The sequence below is a fragment of the Thermobia domestica genome, chromosome 4, assembly GCF_964235325.1.
Source record: "Thermobia domestica chromosome 4, izTheDome1.hap1.1, whole genome shotgun sequence".
Taxonomy (NCBI): domain Eukaryota; kingdom Metazoa; phylum Arthropoda; class Insecta; order Zygentoma; family Lepismatidae; genus Thermobia; species Thermobia domestica.
Genome location: NC_137457.1, coordinates 244,893,067 through 244,911,840, shown reverse-complemented (window position 1 = coordinate 244,911,840; position 18,774 = coordinate 244,893,067). Strand labels below are relative to the sequence as shown.

Below are 18,774 nucleotides of genomic sequence, written 5' to 3'. Positions count from 1 at the left end.
CCGTTCCGTGTGAATAACCTTACTCGTCTGTGGTCGTTTCCATTCAGACTCGCTGACCAATTTGCTATTCTTAGGATTTTGGTTCTTTTGTAAGCATATTCACCAGAAACTCCTATTATATATATATATATTAGCCGGCTTTTAGATAAATACTTAAGTCTCACAAGGTGCCGACTCAAATAGGTAATCTGCCGTTTTCTACGAACCCTACTTGGATTTTCCATAACCCTTTTAATGTTTTACGTTTGTTGACACTACTTAGCGTATTAATTTTTACTTGTTGTTTAGGTTATGATAGGAAAATCGATTCCACGTTTACGCGTTGTTTATTTACATATACGTTTTAATACTCTTCGTATACGGGAGACTAAAACGTTTGTTACTTTATGCGTTTTATTTGTTTTAGATTTCCTTGGAATCCTTCCCTTCCCCTCTCCTTATAATGGGGCTTTAAGGAAACATTTATTTACGCTATATATATGCTTAATTTGTAGCAGCGCATGTTTATCACAGGAAGTTGATTAGATACCCATGTGTGATGATCTGTTTGCTGTTATACACACACACATGTATCGCATCATTTTCTCTCCATGCAGCACTACCGTGCTCCTCCTCTCTTGATGCAGCGCATGCGCATTTATTTATCTTGTCATATGTTGCCCTTGACACAGTGACGGAGTGGAAACATCTTAGCATTTAAATCCCTCCTCTCCTTATAAGAAACTGTAATTTGATTTTGAGGATTCTTGTCTTTAAATGATTACTAATAAGAAATATGTTAGTTCCTCAAACAGACATTGAATCTCCTTAATAGAGACTTGATTTTCAGTGCTACAGTAATATACAAAATGACATTGACATTTTGCACTTAACAGCGAATTACTTTTACTCCATTTGTGTAGGATTCGTGTTTTGAGTGTGTTCATGTAACACAGGACTATAGAAGCGAATATGATTTCACTTTATTTACATGTTCTTTTAGTTTGATTGATTTTAAACTCATTTTGCATTTTCTTTTAGTTGGTTATATTCATTATCCATAACTACGTAGTGCTTGCTGAGAATTTAACTATGTACTCATATAATTTTCATTTCAGGTACATTGATTTAAAATTTTGTCGTACCTTACGCATATATTTTATGTTCATTTAATGTTTACTTTTCAATTTCCTTTTGATTATTGAATGATACATATATTATGCAATTTTAGGAATTCATTTCCAGATTCATGCATTATTATTTTATGCAATTTTAATACTTTTCATTACTTTGAGATTTGATTTTATATTCAATATTTGCATTTATGTTTTGATTTTGCTTCTTGTATGTTTATGTCATAGTTAGCCTTGCACTCAATTTACGTGTTTACAACCTGAATGATATACAGGGCTTTCCATTTTAATTCGCCCTTATTTTGAGTTTAAATTTTCACATATGTATATGTTTCAATTTTGTTTTAAATTCAAGTTTCATTCACTTTGTTATGTTTCAGAAACTCATTTTTTTTTTGTTTTACTCCGTATTGCATATTTTCAAGTTTTCAATTTTGTATTTGAGAAAATTGCAACTTCGCGGAGGGAGCGTAAAACAGATCTAATTTGTAATTTCTAAAAGGAATACAAAATAAATCAGAAAAGAGTAAAAAGGAAATAAAGATACGCGATAATTCTAAATTTAATTTTACATTGCATAGAAACGATTTCTTTTCGCGTCTCATGCAATTAGCTTGCAATAATTCAACATTAGCTGGAAGCAAACATGCAGATAGAGCAGAATAGAAAAAAAAACACACAAGGAAACTGCAGACATAAGATGGAAACACACTGAAGAGAACGTTCTCATCACAGGCAATTGATTTGCTGAGATAGGGACGCCAGATCCTTCGAACAACGCCGAGCGAACTTACAAATAGAAGCAAGGACTTGTAATACTAAGCCTTTTTCCTCGGTATTTCAAACTCGCAACACCTCTGTGCGCGAGCTACTCCGCTTTGTGTTATTTTGTTATCCAAACATATACGAATCTGAAGAAGAAAATACCTAAAATGATAAAAGGACTATCATAAACTTTTAGGGTACTTCAGATCCTTAGAAGACACCCTCGTGGTCCTCCCAAAAGAGGGAAAATCATCGAAAACTTCGTCCATACCCAAAAGAAGGAAGAGATAATTGCCTAGCTGTCTACGATGCTGGAGTCCAGACTCATAATTGGTCGTCGCCCAGAGTTAATCTACAATCAATCTAGATGCTTGATGGACTAAAGACCTTCCCACTTCATTTTTCGGACTAGTGTCACTTAACAACCTTCAGGAACTGAGTATTAGTGAAGTGCTAGTGTGTGTGTTAATACAGACTACTACGAACTGGAATGGTTGGAACCAAAGCCGTAAGTAGTATTCATTTATTGGCAAATCCGAGTAAGTTGCAGTTTCTATACATACATTCTCCATCCTGCTCTCATATCTGAATGTTTCCTTTTAGGCTGTGTTGTTTCCAATCTAACACCAACCCAAAATTTTGTCGGGAATTAAATTTCAAATTAGATTCGTTTTAAGAAACAAAGGCACTCGCATTAAAGCCTCACACATTGCCTTTGCTGTGAATGAATATTTCCTTTCTGCTCGCACATTTCCTCCTCGAAACTGTGTACCTTTTCATTCACCCAGAATGCTCTCCCAATAACTTAAAAATGAAGATACGTTCTAGGTTGAAGGTACGGAAACCTCATCTTGACAAGAACGTTTAATGTGCGCTGTGCCCTGAGACCAGGTAAGACTCAGGAGCATATGCACACAACGGTATTGTATTGTGTATTTTCGACAAGGAGAATTGGGATCTCCATCAGCGTCTTTTACCTGTGTATTTTCTTTTGGAAGAAGGAAAAGAAGCGGAAGCTGTTTCTCTCAAATGGAGTTTTTTTAAAAAAAAAGAGGAAAAAAAGAAGACGGTTCTCAAAGAAAGATTTGATGGATTAGGAACATCTGTGAAGTTGCTGACGAATTTTGTTTTGACACTGGCCATATCATTATGGAATTTGTTTTGGTTTGTTTGTGTTTCTAAGTCTTGCCGGCAATAACAATTACAACGAAAAGAAGGAGAAAAAGGGGTATTCATATAGACATCATTGTTTCTTCAGTTACTTAGAACCGTTGGTTAACTTTGTAGAACACGTTCTTTTTCTTGGTCATCTTATTAATAGCTTATAAACTGAATAAATTAGTATCTAGGCGCCAAATCAACATCTCATTGATACACCATGCTTAGCAGAAGAAAACAAGGGAGATAGATGCAACTGTGAATTGATATTTATATGCTCTCTATGTCATGATAGTGATGATGAAGGAATTCCTACGTTTTTTTTTTTTTTTTGCAATTTTCAAGATGCATTTTATGACCCAAATGTGGATGTAAAGAAGAATGAAGTTTTTCTTTCCCTGGATTTTTTATTTGATCCTACGATTTGTTATTAGTTATTGGGAATATATTCAGTCAATGTATTCTTTTCAAAGGAATATACACTGTTATAACCTCTTGTGTGATTTTAGTGATCTTTTTGAATGATTAACTTTTCATTGCCTGCAGTGTACATAGTAAACTTACGTATTTAATCATGAAGATGACTTGGAATTTATGTACAACGAAGATTTGTGCCTTATATGATATATATTTCTGTATATTTGAAGAATTGACTTGATTCCACATTTTCCTGTGGGTATATGTACTTTTACTTTTGTACAAGAAAGAAGATTTTTTTCTCTTTTATGTTAGTTAGGGATTTAGGAATGTGTTTGGTAATAGTCTCTCATGTTGATTTCTTTAAGGTTTTAATAGCCAGTGCAGAGGGCTATAACTCTGCCAATACGTCGGACATTGTGGAACTAAATTCTCCACAATTCGTTTTTCTAAAACCTGAAATCAACATTCTTTTGTGTTGTTTTATCTGTTCTTTTCATGGGTAGATAGATTAATTTTTCTTCTACCGCGTAATGATTATTTTGATCATAGTGTTACAATTTTATTGGGATTGGAGTTTTTATTTACTATATATAGATATATACGTATGGATTATGGTTTAGTTATTACTTTTGCATTTCCCCCTGATTTTTCGTCGATTTTATTCATTCCATTGTTTTGTCCAATTATTGTCCCTACTCTCATATCTTACGTGTTTTGGGCAGTCATTGACTGTATTCCCCAATTTTTGTGATGTTAGCATTATAAACCTGTCTACCATACTCCTATAATCTACTTGTACTGAATGAACTTTCCAGTTATGTGATGTGTTAGGACATTGTACTTGTGATTTCCAGACCTACATTTTGTGCTTAGTGATGCTGTGTTTACAACATCGACGTTGCTGTGTTTACGTCATTTGGCATTGACTGTTATGCTATCAACTGTGTTAGTGGGTGAAAATTTATGCTGTACTCATCATTTCTCACCATATAATTCTTTCCAGACTATATTTTCTGCTATGTCTTTATTATGAAGACTGAATGGAGCTACAAAGATGCTATTGTTTTTTTTATTAGAAAAACTAAGAAATGATTTTTTTGTTTGTCTCCGAAATGTTTTCATTCTGGACTTTGATTTCAGGGGGGATGTGAAGATATGTGTATTTAGACACATGACAAATTATTTTAATTTGAACTATGGGACATTTTATTTTAAAAAAGCATTACAGTGAAAAGGATAACCATTCATTTAAAGTTAAATCACTTTTCGAATTTTTTTCTAAGTTCATTTGCCTTTCCTACTAGGAAGTCTTATTGCTGTCTGTCATTTACTTCTTACATTTGTAATTTTTCAATTAATAAAAACAACAGATTGCTTCCCCGTCCGCATTCCTACCATCACCTTACTTTGGTTAATCTACGAGCACGCACTTTTTCATCTAGACGGAAAACATAGTTAATGACTGAGGATATGATCCCGGAAGGGACGCTAAACAAAACGAGTGAGAGACTTTTGGAAGAGACAGTCGACATGGGATTAGAAAAGAGTTAAGATGTAGACCGCGAACTTCATTTTGAAACTTACGGCTAATTTAGCCTTGCTCTGTCTTAAAGAGCACTTTTGTTTCAGCTAACGTTACATAGCTGTTAACGACGATGAATTGTTTTCTGAAAAGAAGTTTCGACTCTGACTAAACTTGCGGTCTTCGTAAAGTTGGTTTTCCTGTCCGGGTTTCGCTAACTCTTAACCCTTGTTTACTTGGACGACCAGCCACCCAAACAGAGAGATGGACGGACGTCAGCCCACGGGAAGAATCGTCAAAAAGGCAACATCCAAATCTATAAGTAAGTGCAAGTAGGTTAACCTGTCCTAAAAGTTGCTCCCTTCTCACCCCTTTCAACCCCATCGACATCACAATCTATTTCTTTTGCATATGTTTGATTTTATTTAAATGCAACCCAGGTCTGATCCCGTGCCTTACGCTCTATCAAGTTCAATGTGTACAAAATCCTGGGCGCAACTTGTCAGTTCTGACATCCCCAATTACATTATTTATAAGCGCACTATCTGAGTTCTCAGACCGACAAGGGGTGACTGCACAATAGTTTTAAATATGACAAGAATAACATTTCTATTTTAGCAAAGGAAGTTAGATAATTAGAACGATTATTGTGGGAAATGATATGTTGATGCTCTCGTTTTACTGAATTTCATACATAATAATTTAGTCCATCATTATGTTGTACCAAGGATAGAAGTTTTGTAAGTGGAAATAAGAGTAAAACCCTTAATTTTACTTAAAGTCAATAAATTAGCAGAATATTAGTTTACCCCCTACATTTGATAGTGATCCAAACGTTTCAAGACAATATGTATTAAAATTGTATCACTAGTCTTATTATATGTATAAACTAAAGAAGGAAGACAGATCTATAGCTACACAGTAATTACACAAAGGTTTCTGGAAGTGTGTCTGTAATCAATATGATAAAAAGAAGACATGTGAAATTCTGAAAATTGACTTCTCGAAAGTTGATTATCGACATATTCACCTTTAGGATCAAGAAACTTGTACATATATTGAATTCGATTTTGAAATCAATGCATAACTTCTAAAAATAGCGGTACACTCTGAGGCTGCTACGTCAGCCACTGCTGTTCGAAATGCGGCAATAGCCCCTTCAATCAATACAAATCACTCACCACAGAACTTGGTATTCATTTGTTTGAATAAAAATAAGTCATTAAACCAAAGATGCAAATAAGTAACAACATTTTACTAGCCCAAGGAAAAAGCTAGTAGCCTACATCTCATAATAGAAATCATTTACTTAACTTCGGTTATTTTAATAGTGATATTAGAAACTCGCTCGCACCAATGAACCACTCGCCCAGTTATTTGCATTAGTGTATTACGATAAATCAAGGGAGTATCAACAATGAGTCATTAATGCAATATTTTACTGGACGAAAGAATAATAGTTTGGTGAACTAAGTCGGAATTGGTATTGTCGAAGCTAGAAATGTTGCATTGGTTTGATGTGTTTTACGCAGTTCAATATCTTATGGGAAACAAATTGTTATATACTTCTAAGCATTTAAAGTCATTCAGCAATGGTTGTCACATGCCCGAAGAAACAAGCAATCATTTGCTTGGTAGCACTACTTAAACGAACAATTTTGCTGATTTCGTTTTACGTTAAAACATCCATAGTAAATTATTGTTATGTTTCTGGTTCGTATGAATATATTTAAGCTGCGCTCCTCTAACGATGTAATACATCGAATTTGACTTGCCTCAGCTTTTTTGAGCATTTTGTTTACATCAATTGACAGAGTCTGTTTCTGAACAACATCAACATTATGCCAAGTACAGATGTGGGTGAACCACATTCACGATTCATCACTGAGAATAGTGCGGGCATGCTGGAATTCGAACCAACATTCGTAAACAGTCCTATTGGATGGTACTTTATTCCCAAAAGTCAAATAGTGTAGTCCCATAATGCCTTGTTTTCAGTGTTGAACTACATTTGAAACCTTAAAAAATGATTTCTCGATCGTGTTACGGAAAACATTTCCGTTTGTCGTGCGTACCTACTTCTTCAAACTGCTTTAAAATAAATAAATATTCTTAAACCAACTATTGAACTTTAAAGATCATATATTCTTCCGAATATTGTAATACCGGAATAATAGTGTCATTGTTAGTAGTAGATTACAGAAACTTTTCCAGTGGCCTTCGTATAAAACCTATATTTTGAAAATACTTTAATGCAAATCTTTCAATAATTACTTAGTTAAAATCACAGGCAATTTGCAAGCTACATATAAATATTCTACAACATTCTGGTGTGCATAATTATTAAATGTACAACTTCTTTGCTGTGGTGTAATTTCTTTGGTAAATCATTAAACATGTCTTAAGGCAATACATAAACATGTATTTACATTAATTATTGTCTCTTCTGTCTATATGTAGTTATCATTATGTAACATGTGTGTATCAATTTCATTACCAGCGTTAACAGTGATGGAAAAGCACTCAAATTAAATATTTATTGATAAACCTTGGAATTGTTTACCTCTCCGGGTAACGAAAAGGTAATGAATAAAAACATTTATGAGATACCTTGCGTGATTTGATAAGTAATAATTAGTTAATAAAATCGATACTTACGTCTGTTAGCCTTACGTCTGAAGTTCAAACTCTTCGGCATTTGAAATGAAAGTTTATACACATCTAAGTCCTTTGTTATTACCTAGAATTAATATGTGGATACTTATGTAATATGAGGAAATTGACTTATCAGTTATGAGATTAGAAATGAGTGATTTATACTAAACATTTGAAAATCAAACATTTACAAAACTTCTCTGTAGCTAACTTCTTTGCATCATGAAACACATAATGCTAATGTGCTATATCAAAATTATACTGTAATACCAACATACGTATTTAGAAACACCGTTAAACAATAATGATAGTCAACTTTAAAACACTATCTCTTTGAAATTATATATGACATTAGTTTTCCTTATTCATTCAACATAATGGTAAGAAAACAATTTGGCTGAAAAGAATTAGAGTTTTAAAAATTTCCATGTTATAGTGGATAATATTTACTTTAAATATTGGAAATGCAACTTTTTAATTCATCATAACTATAGAAAATTTGGTCACAACGTTAGGTGTAATAAACATTTCATGATCTCTATAATGAGAAAATATCAATTTGTTTCCTCAGAATGTTGTATGCCACCATCATTTCTTCTATGAGGGATATTTATTGGGAAGTTACATTGTACAACAAACAATATTTTACAAAAGTAACAGTTTATCTATATCAAAAAAAATTGAAGTATTCCATCGTAACCAAGCTCAAGTATGCATAGTTTGACTTGATTTTATACATTATAATAATAACGACAAGAACTATGATGCTTCACTTGTATTATTCACTTGAACCAAATATAAGTTGATAAAATCTGTTGCAACATTAATTATTTGAATAATTCAATTATTTTCACTGCACAGATTTCTTCCTAATCAAATTTTGTTATAAATTTATTTTGCAGGTCCTTAATAGTAGGTTGTAAGAAATAAGACTATGATAATAATTCCGTACACATAGAGCTTCAAAATTTTACAATTTTAAATACATCATTAAAATATATTTAATAGGGCTATGCAGACAAATATCTCTCTCTTTATATATATATATATATAATCCATCAACACCGAATAGCTAGCGTAGTTTCTTATTTATATTGTGGAATTGCTTGACTTTAACCAAGAATAGCGTATGTACAACAGGTTATAAATACGTAGCGATTTGGAGGAACGTTCTGGCAATAACTCAGTGTTGTGTATTTTCGAACAGTGCAAATTCAATTTCCAGTGAAACGCGACGTTCAGTTAGTAGTGCTTGAGCATGTGATTTACTCACCTGAAAAGTTTAAGTGTTTGTAATTTTTTAACTGAAGTTAAAATACATATGTTTGTATTTATAAAAATACAAACATAACAGTGGTTATTGAACTATTTAGTCATGTCCGAGTCTTATGCATGATTTGAGTTACAATATATATCTTTTGTGTTATGATGTCCTTCTTTTACTGGACAAGGGTGCCACCATAGTTCCTTCTTGTTGGTGCAGTATGGGTACAATGTTACCAGACATGGACGTGTTGCTAGTCAATTCTCCGGAATGCACGAGACTAAACTTTATAGGTTTCAAATCACTGGAATCAAGTTTTATTATATTATCCTTTTATTTTTTCATAGTACTACTAATTAAACAAAAGGCGAATACGGCTGACTATGCTACAGTTTCTGTTGAGCGCTGGGAGTTTGGACATAGAAAGCTACTAACTTCAACTTACGATATGGTAAAAGACTTCCGACTTGTGCCAGGAAGAAATACTTCAAAATCACTTACAGTTAAGAAATCCATACATCCTATTATCCATCTTCTGGTCTTAGTTCTTCTGACTGGTGATAGCGAATTAAATCCTGGCCCTTTAGCAAGTGTTCCTGTGTTCTCGGTGTATTATCAGAATTTACAAAGCGTTGAAAACCAATTGGCCGATTGCACAATACATATAAGTGAATTAATTAGTTATGACTGTTTGATCTTCACTGAAACCTGGCTAAATGAAAAAGTTGATAACAGTGAACTTCCCATAGACTCATATTTTAACATCTATAGTAATGATCGAAGAAGTCGTGGTGGCGGTGTTATGATTTATGTGAACACTAAATCGGAGTGTAATTTAAGCACTAATCTAGCTACAAACTGTAAAATAATATGGGTTGAAATTAAACTTACAACAGGAAAAAACTATTGATTGTCTGTTACTATAGACCGCATACAAACTCTCCCATTTCTATGCGTGAGAATTATAGAGATGCTGTGCTTGAAGCCCTTAATGAATGCGATATTGTTATTTTTGGTGACTTTAATTTATCAATAGAATGGATTGACCCAAGGACTGGTGTAGACAAATGTCCTAGCGACGACTGGTTTTAGATATGTTTATCCAAGGTTTAGGGGCCATTCAATTTAACCTATTTTTTACTCGTCGCGAGAATATTTTTGATTATGTGGTCTCCTCTCTTAATGAACTTGACATCACTTCACGCAGAAATTTGTTTTCATTTTATCATGAATCTTTGGACGTCGATACTCCTTTATCTAGCCGTCATCGAAAAACAACAGCTTCGAGCCTAAACAGTTTATTTGGTTGTGGAAGAAAGTATCGTGGAACAGTATAAATCACGCCCTTGAATCAATTCCTTGGTGTATACTGAATAATGGTAATATCAACGATGCGGTCACACTTTTTAAGGATATTATTTCTGCAGTTGATAAAGACTTTGTCCCGCCAAAACTGAAACGGCCCCGTCAGTTCCCATACCAATTGGCCCATTCCCATTCCGTGGTTTGATGCAGAAGCTCGTTTTGTTCTTCGAAATAAACTCCGCACTTGGATGCTGTGGAAGCAGTTTCCGAGTAAACAAGCCCATAGGTCTTTTTGAACATTAGCCGACATTCGAAATATCTCCTTCGCATGAAATATAAGAAATATGTCGAAAATCTATCATGTCAAATCACTTTTGAATCAAATAACTTTCGGACTCTCATAAACTCCCGGAGGCAACAACAACGAATATCTCAAGAAATAGACTACAACTCAAATATCTTCGATGGGAAGCACAGATCTGCTGCTTTCGTTGAGTACTTCTGCAATAGCTTTTCTAAGCTTGGGACTTCCTCCTCTTTACCTAACTTCCAATCTGTGTGTTTGCTCTCACTAACTACAATTAAAACCTCCACTAACCAAGTCAAATCAACAATTTCTTCACTATCTTATCTCCGTTTTTCTGGTCCAGACGATATCAGTACTATTTTTCTCTCTAACATAGTGCACTCACTTGCTAACTCTTTATCGTTGTTATTCAATAGATATTTCTCGGAAGGTATCTTTCTCAATCTGTGGAAGGCTGCCAATATCATGCCTATCCCAAAATCTGGAGATAGAAAACAAAGTTTCATCTTATAGACCTATTTCTCTTGTCTCCTCTGTGTCGATTCTTTGTAAGAAAGTAGTTAGAGTGTACAGCTTTGTCAAACTTTTAAAACTAGTTTTCAGCATGGTTTCCTACCTGAACGCTCGTGTCTTACAAATTTGTCAGCCTTAGTCACTAATGCGGCTCAAAAATTCATGGCTAGCTCCCAGCCAGATGTAGTTTATTTTGATATATCAAAGGCATTTGACACCATAAACAAGTTGCTTCTTTACAAACTCTACAATAGATATAACATTCATGGTAGGCTCCTCTCTTTCCTAGATTGTTATCTCTCAGGGAGAGAAGAACGTGTCACTCTACCTGGAATCTGTCTCTAAATCCCAATAAAGGTAGTACGATCTCTATATCCTTAAAAAGAGTGTGCTTCGATATATATATATATATATATATATATATATATATAATATTAACAATGTACCTATAAAATGTGTTTCGTCTCACAAAGATCTAGGTGTTGTCCTTCATGAGAAACTCTCCTCTGCCTATCATTTAGAGCTTTGAAACTACTTAGTCTACTTTACAGACTTAAGGAAATACAAGGTCTTCCTGCCCTTACAATGCTTTATAAGGCTTTTAATTCTCCAATTATTGAATATTGTTCACCTGTATGGAATATGTCAATTCCTACTAATCTATCTCTCATTGACTCTGTATTAAACTTGTTTCTTGCTATAGTTAGATTCAGAACTCCCGAGTTCCGTAATTACTCGAAACAAGAACTAATGTCTTTACGTTTCTTTGACAAACGACGCCGCGGAGCTGATATACTTTACCTGTATAAGATCATCAATGACAAAACTGATTATGAATTTTTACTATCGGAAATTAACTTCCGTGTTCCTCAGCGGCGAACTCGCTCTCTCAACTTGCTAATTTATGAGATACCTAGGTTATCGATTGTGAAACGCTTCTTGTTTTACAGGCTAGAGCACGATTATAATATATTGTCAGCTGGATATAACATTTTTACTTCTGAGAGAAATTTTAGAACTCAGTTGATGAGAACTTTGTATATTCACAGTTGAACCTTTCTTTTTTGTATTTTATTCTTTTATATTGAGCGTTGAACCTTTTTTGTATTTTTTGTTTTATGTTTTTGTTGTTTTCTTTGTGTCTTTAAGTTATTCAGTTTCAGCTAATTTGCCTAGTGCTAAGTGCTATATGAAACTATATATATAACTCTATGGCCTATGGAACCCGGAGGTTCAATGCCGCGTTCACAAAAGCTCTCCACTGACTTCTATCCTTAGCTAACTGCATCCAGTTTCTACTTTGTATTCCAATCTCTGCAAGGATCCATCTTAATATTGTCCTCTCATCTGCGCCTACGTCTTCCTCATGGTCGTTTTCCGACTGGTCTTCCAGTCAAGACTTTGAAAGCGTTTCTACTTTCTTCCATTCTAGCTACATGACCCGCCCACCTAAGCCTCCTAGACTTGACGACCCTACCAATGTTGGGTAAACCATATAAATTATGTAGTTCCTTGTTATGAAATTTCCGCCATTCCCCATCCCCGTTCCTCTTGGGTCCGAATATTCGTCTCAGCATCTTATTCTCAAATACTTTCAGTCTATGTTCTTCCCTCAGAGTATATATATATATATATATATATATATATATATATATATATATATATATATATATATATATATATATATATATATATAGAGAGAGAGAGAGAGAGAGAGAGAGAGAGAGAGATTTATCTACATATTATATATATTTTAATGATATACTTAAAATTGTCAAATTTTCAAGCTGATACATGTATACAATTATTACCATAGTCTTAGTTTCGACAACCTACTATTAATGATCTGTAAATTATATGTATATAATTACCTTCTCAACAAGACAGAAAGAAAGTAACAGAAGCACCAAGAACATTGGCTGTTTACCGCTCATTTTGCTGACTGAAACTGATAAGGAGCATCTTATATGTAATTTTCCATGTTAGTATAAAGGATTTAACGGCTACATATCAAAATAAACTTATAAAAAGACTTATTGATTTTTACCTAATACAATGCAGGAATGTTATACCAATCAAAAGATTGAAAGTTATCTCTGAAATACAGAATACATGGTGCATATTGAATTATATTTCATAATCATAGTTTCATTTATATGAATCGAAATTAGTTCTGATAATCATTCCTGTCTTGTGAAACATGTAAAACAATTGATCATAAAAATATCTATGATTATTAGCTTTTCTTTGTATTCTAGTCTCTTGGTATGTAAATATCAACAATTAATCTCGATTTAAATTTTTATTCTCTCTCATTTTCTCTTAATAACGATTCGGAATAATCCTTTCTGACGAGTTGAAATGGATACATTTTACATGAGAGATTCATAAGCCAATGATTGTTTTTGCGTATGCCTAGTCAAATATTACTATTAATTAGTTAAATATAGCTAATTTCTTGCATGCAATAAAACATTTATTTTGAGTTATGCTTATAAATGACACATACTCAGCAATCAAACTGAAGTTAATAGTTTGACTGTATTTACAGTGAAATTCAGTTGTCTAAAATGCAATCGGGTGAGGAGAAATACAATATGAATTATTATTGCTACAGTATAGCACATATACATTTCGTTATAACCATAATATTAGTATTAAAACTATAAAGGCCTGAAAGCTAGACAGATGTTACATGAATTCGTGCAAATTATATTATTGTTGCATTCACAAATTATCAAGTATCATGATATAAAAATAGTGCTTAATAAATTTGTTCGTACGAAATGTTGTTCTTTTGTGCATTTGCTGCAATATTCTAATTTTACATTTATTTCTTTTTCCAGATATGTCACAAATATTTTCAAGCACCACATGTAGTTATCTATTTTACAATAGTACCGTAGTGGAAGAATTAAATAAATGTGCGAATTAGAAAATATATTGCAAAACTCTGTCCCGTATAGGCTGTAGGTAGAGCGTTAATAAAAAGAGTGTCCGGAATGGACTCCTACTACTGGCTTTTATTATAAAAATTCCACTATAAACAATATTTTACAAAAATACTACAAAGATAATTTCTCTCTATTTGTAAGGTAAGTAATAGGTAGTCTTTGACCGTGAGGTCGCAGACAGGATCTCCACAAAGTCCCGAAGCATGCTAAGCAGAGTGGCGAAAGGAACCCAAAGCTCCGAAGCAAACAGGGGGTTGGTTAGGTGGTCACATAGCCCCGAAGCAGGCTTAGCGACTAAGGTTGAGATTCCCGACAAAGCCCCAAAGCAGGCTAGGCCAGAAGAAAGAAAAGTCTGAAGTCCCGAAGCAGACTAGAGGCTTGGGGTTAGGTTACTTCTAATGTTCCGAAGCAAAGAATAGGAGTTGCGCCAGAGAAATGGTACAGATCCGCTTTCGGCCATCAAATTTATAGGGTCCCCAGGCGGTGGTGGCGCTGATGCTCCGTTCCCGTCGTCGGCTTCGTGGGAGGAGCCTGAAGTTTGCCGTCTGCAGGTCGTAGTGGTGTGTAGTATCCTCTCATAAAACAATGTGGTGATGTTTATAAACATAAGCGTGACGAGTTGGTTGTACACAATATCACGTGGGACATTACAACATATTTAATATATCTAAGTAATGGAGTATCCTGTATGTATACGGAATTCAACTGTATAGCCGTACGATACATAGTACGTATACGAAATTCAATTTAAAAAAAAAAAAACAAAGAGTATAGTAGATAATATAGTTTAAAACGTTTGTTAATAGTATGATACATATAGTTTCGTCATGGAGGTTTTAGCATTCTTACTTTGTTCTAATATAATATCTTCAATATTTCTACCTCACTTCTGATTATTGTCTCATTATTCCGTAGCGTCTACTCTTACGAATACCAACCATGTTTAAAAGTTACTGGCAGTGCTACAACGTGTTGTAAACTAGTTTATATGAAACACATTCATATAGAGATAATGTGTCTTAGATATTCATCCACGATATATACATTATATATAAATTCTGCTGTATGATTTTTTGTTAAAAACATTTCAAGCTGTATCATCTTGGCGCGGTTGTCATGTGAATGCAGAAAAAAATCCAATTGGTCTGAGTCTCAGAATGTTCTTTGTACTTTTCTTTCTTTTCATTTTGTAATTTCCTCGTAAAGCAAGATATGTTTGATACATAAAGGTAATCGCACAAAACTGACACACTTGGAATTTCGAATATTCATATCCTAGCCAACCTATATTCACCGTCATACGTTAATGTCCGAAATGACTAAAGGATAATCTCTCTAGTTATACGTTGGATAAATAAAAAGGACTTCAAGAAATCTCTTACATGTATGAGATACGAGACATGCTTATATACCCACTCTTAGAGTCAACTTAGCATTAAAATGTTAAGGTGCTGGCTGCATTAAATAATTTGCCCAAGATAATCGCTTTAGCTTTTATTGAAAGAAACTGAATCCAAAAAGCTGTTTACATGTATTGAATATAAAATATAGACGGCCACCGTCAGTTCAACGTTATAATCGAAAATGATAAAGGGTTGAATCCATTAACAAACTCGATTGAGATAATTGCACTAGTTGTATACTTCAGACCCCTTTCATTCGGATCATTATCGTCTGAGAGAGAGTGGAGCTCAGAAAGCGGCTTCATTTTTCATTCATACATAATCAATTATCCGCATGTTATAGCATGCCCTCTCAGACGCGAATACCGTTACCGGACTCACGGGTGGTTGGTGGGAATTTCGGGAAGTGAATGATCCGTGAATGTCTTCTTCCATCTCGGATGAACGTGCATCCATCTAGGCCTGGTGTTTCATACTTCCAGCGTTTTTCATTATGCCCGTCAGAAATACAAAAAATATGCAAACATAAAAAGTAAAAAATAGCAACACAAAAAGAAAACTCTGCACCTTTTGTTCTCTTGTGGGCTGATAGAAATCTATGTTTTTTGTATGAGAGGTTCTTTCTTGAGTTCCAATCCTTTCTTTTTCCAATTCTTCATGTGTTTCTGTCAACAGTAATGGTTTTCTTGTATCCCACTTCCGTTGCCCGTGTCGGCCCCATACTAATCCTGGCCAGGGGAGTAGTGTAAATTCCGACCCGAGCACCCAAGTATAAAGTTGCTGCGTTCACATACATTTTTAATTTTTAATGTACACTTGACACCAATTTTTATGAGTACTAAAAAGTCTTTAAAATCGGATCTGGGCTCACTCTCTCCTAAAACGAGCAAACCAAATGACAGAAAAACAAACTCCTAAAATGTAGATAGTGTGAAAAAGACCAATATCGTTATATCTGTAGTCCAATTACTTATGAGATAGCCAGGAGAATAGCGTAAATTCCAACGATAACACCCAAGTATAAAGTTGCTGCGTTCATACACATTTTTAATTATTGATGTACATTTAACACCAATTTTTTTGAGTACTAAAAAGTCTTTAAAATCGGATCTGTGCTCACTCTCTCCTAAAACGATCAAACCAAATGACAGCGAAACAAACTCCGAAGTTGTAGATAGTGTGGAAAAGACGAATATCGTGATGTCTGTAGTCCACTTACTTTTAAGTAAAGATAAAGTGCCATTGCTGAATCTAACCGTCCGAGTGTCATTCGCGGCTTGTTCCATTTGCTTATTAATGCAGTTTTTACTTATAACGCCATACAGGCTAAAAATATTAAGAAATTACGAAATGGCATTTTATTGGTGAGAACGGTTCACGAGAGCAAACAGCGAACCTACTGAAGTTGACCACTATTGCACCAGTTAACGTGTTGGTAGAAAGAACCCCATCGTGTATTGAATGTTTCCCGTGAAGTTCTAAATGTTTTGACCTCCTAAATACCACTGAGGTGGAAAGGTGGATCTGGCTGACCAACATGCTGTAAACTTAGCTCGCATCCAAAGTAAGAAGTAAGGTGAACTCGTTGTCACTTAGTCACTGAATCTTACTTTCAATTTGCCTGCAATTCCTCACCACGTGAAGCCTGGTTATTATCGACTTAAGGACCGTCACTATATTCTCAGTCTCCTTCGTTGCTTTAATTGTCAACACTTCAGGCACACCAACACATCGTGTAATGCGAGTGCTGCTCTTTGTAGTCAGAGGAGTCATGATGTGGAACCCTGTACAGCTACCAAACCCTTTTGTGTCAAGTGCAAGGGTGAGCAGTCTGGTTGTTCTCAGAACTGTCCAGCCTTCAAACGTGAGAAACGCATCCTAGAGTTGATGGTTGTTGAGAAGACCTTTGGTGCCGATCCAAACATCGATTAAATGTACTCACATCTTATGAAAAGAATGAACCGATGTACTCAATCTTCTAACCATATAAGGTAATAAGGCCTCATCAAAGAGGATTAATTACATCAAAATCCTTCGAAATTAGTATTTTTGGCAATTTTTACCAATAAAAGGGGTGCAAGATGGAACCCAAAAACTTACAGAAGTACATACCCCAGTCCTATACTATCAAACCAAATTTTTAAGATATGGGGTGGGTCCTAGGTATTCGTACCAAAATTTAGGGCTGGAACAAGCTATTCCTTCAAAAATTTAGAGCGGCGTTCCTAGGCACCCCGAAGCCATTGATCCCGGGATAGGGACCTGGGTCCTGAGGCAGGGGTCATGGGGCGAAATATCGCCACCGTCAATCAGGACTACTATATACTTATTTACACTTATATACATATAACTCTGTATGAAGAAGGTTGGTGTCTATCGTTTTTGGGATTGTGCCATACCCTTCCTTAGCATGTTATTGTGTTCTTTCTATCATTGATATACTTTTCCATTGCGATAAAGCAACATTTTCCATTACCACAACAATTATTTTCTTACAAAATACGATATGTTCTTTTTCAAATAAAAATTCATATTAATAGTGCGATTTTTAGCACAGGACAAAACACACAAAGTACTTGAAGAAGAAAACTGAAAATAAAAAGGGGAAGAGGAAGAATGTTAATCTGATGGACAAGAAATGAAGTGAGAAATTACCAAAACACAAGTTGATATTTTTGGTGGCTAATAGGTCAAAATCATAAATCTTGGTAGGAAAGGGTATGTTTTGACCTAAAAGTGCCAAGAACCGTACTACATTCACTCAAATCTTAGTAATCATCAGAAGTTGGCAGAGGTGTTTAAGTCTACCTAAAATGGGGAGGAAGTGCTTGGAAAATGAATAGTTTATTAGAGGAAAGATATTAATTTCCTGGCATATAGTTTCCTACTATGACGCTTGCTTATGACTTTTTCTGAAATTTCTAGCAATTGGTGATGGATTATATTAATGGCAGTGTTTTATAAGATGAGGCAAGCAGCGCAAGATACAACAAAGTATAGTTAAAATTTATTTTAGTTGTCCTCCGCCTTTTTATCTCCTAGTCTAAAGTTATATATTTGTACGGCTGAGTTTCGCATTCCAAATTCATGTTTACAAATTGTCTGTAACAGAAATCATGTTGAAATTTGCACATTCAATTTGATCTGACGTTCACGTATTGCAACAAATGTAACTAAATGTTTGTTGGTAAGTTAGCCTTTGTGATTTACAATTTTAACTGAAATTATATCATAAAAAACTACATTAAATTTATGTGTTTGGAATCACATTTTTAAATGAAAAGTCATTCTGTTTCATTAATTCAGTTTTGCTTGTAAGAATTCATTACATTGGTTAATGTTTAGAAAGATTCAAATAAAGTCGGTGATTAAATAAGTGCTTTAAATTATTAAACA

General features: G+C 34.4%; 1 long non-coding RNA gene across 1 annotated transcript in view; it reads right to left on the bottom strand.

Moving 5' to 3' along the window:
- Nucleotides 1–12,955, bottom strand: part of LOC145683480 (uncharacterized) — a 102,535-nt gene extending 89,580 nt beyond the window's left edge. Inside the window, exons 1-2 of the long non-coding RNA XR_014131119.1 lie at nucleotides 12,893–12,955; nucleotides 7,636–7,717 (exon numbers count right to left, since the gene is read on the bottom strand). This is a non-coding gene — a long non-coding RNA (uncharacterized LOC145683480). The remainder of the gene's footprint in view (nucleotides 1–7,635; nucleotides 7,718–12,892) is intronic.
- Between the last annotated feature and the right edge of the window lie 5,819 nt (nucleotides 12,956–18,774).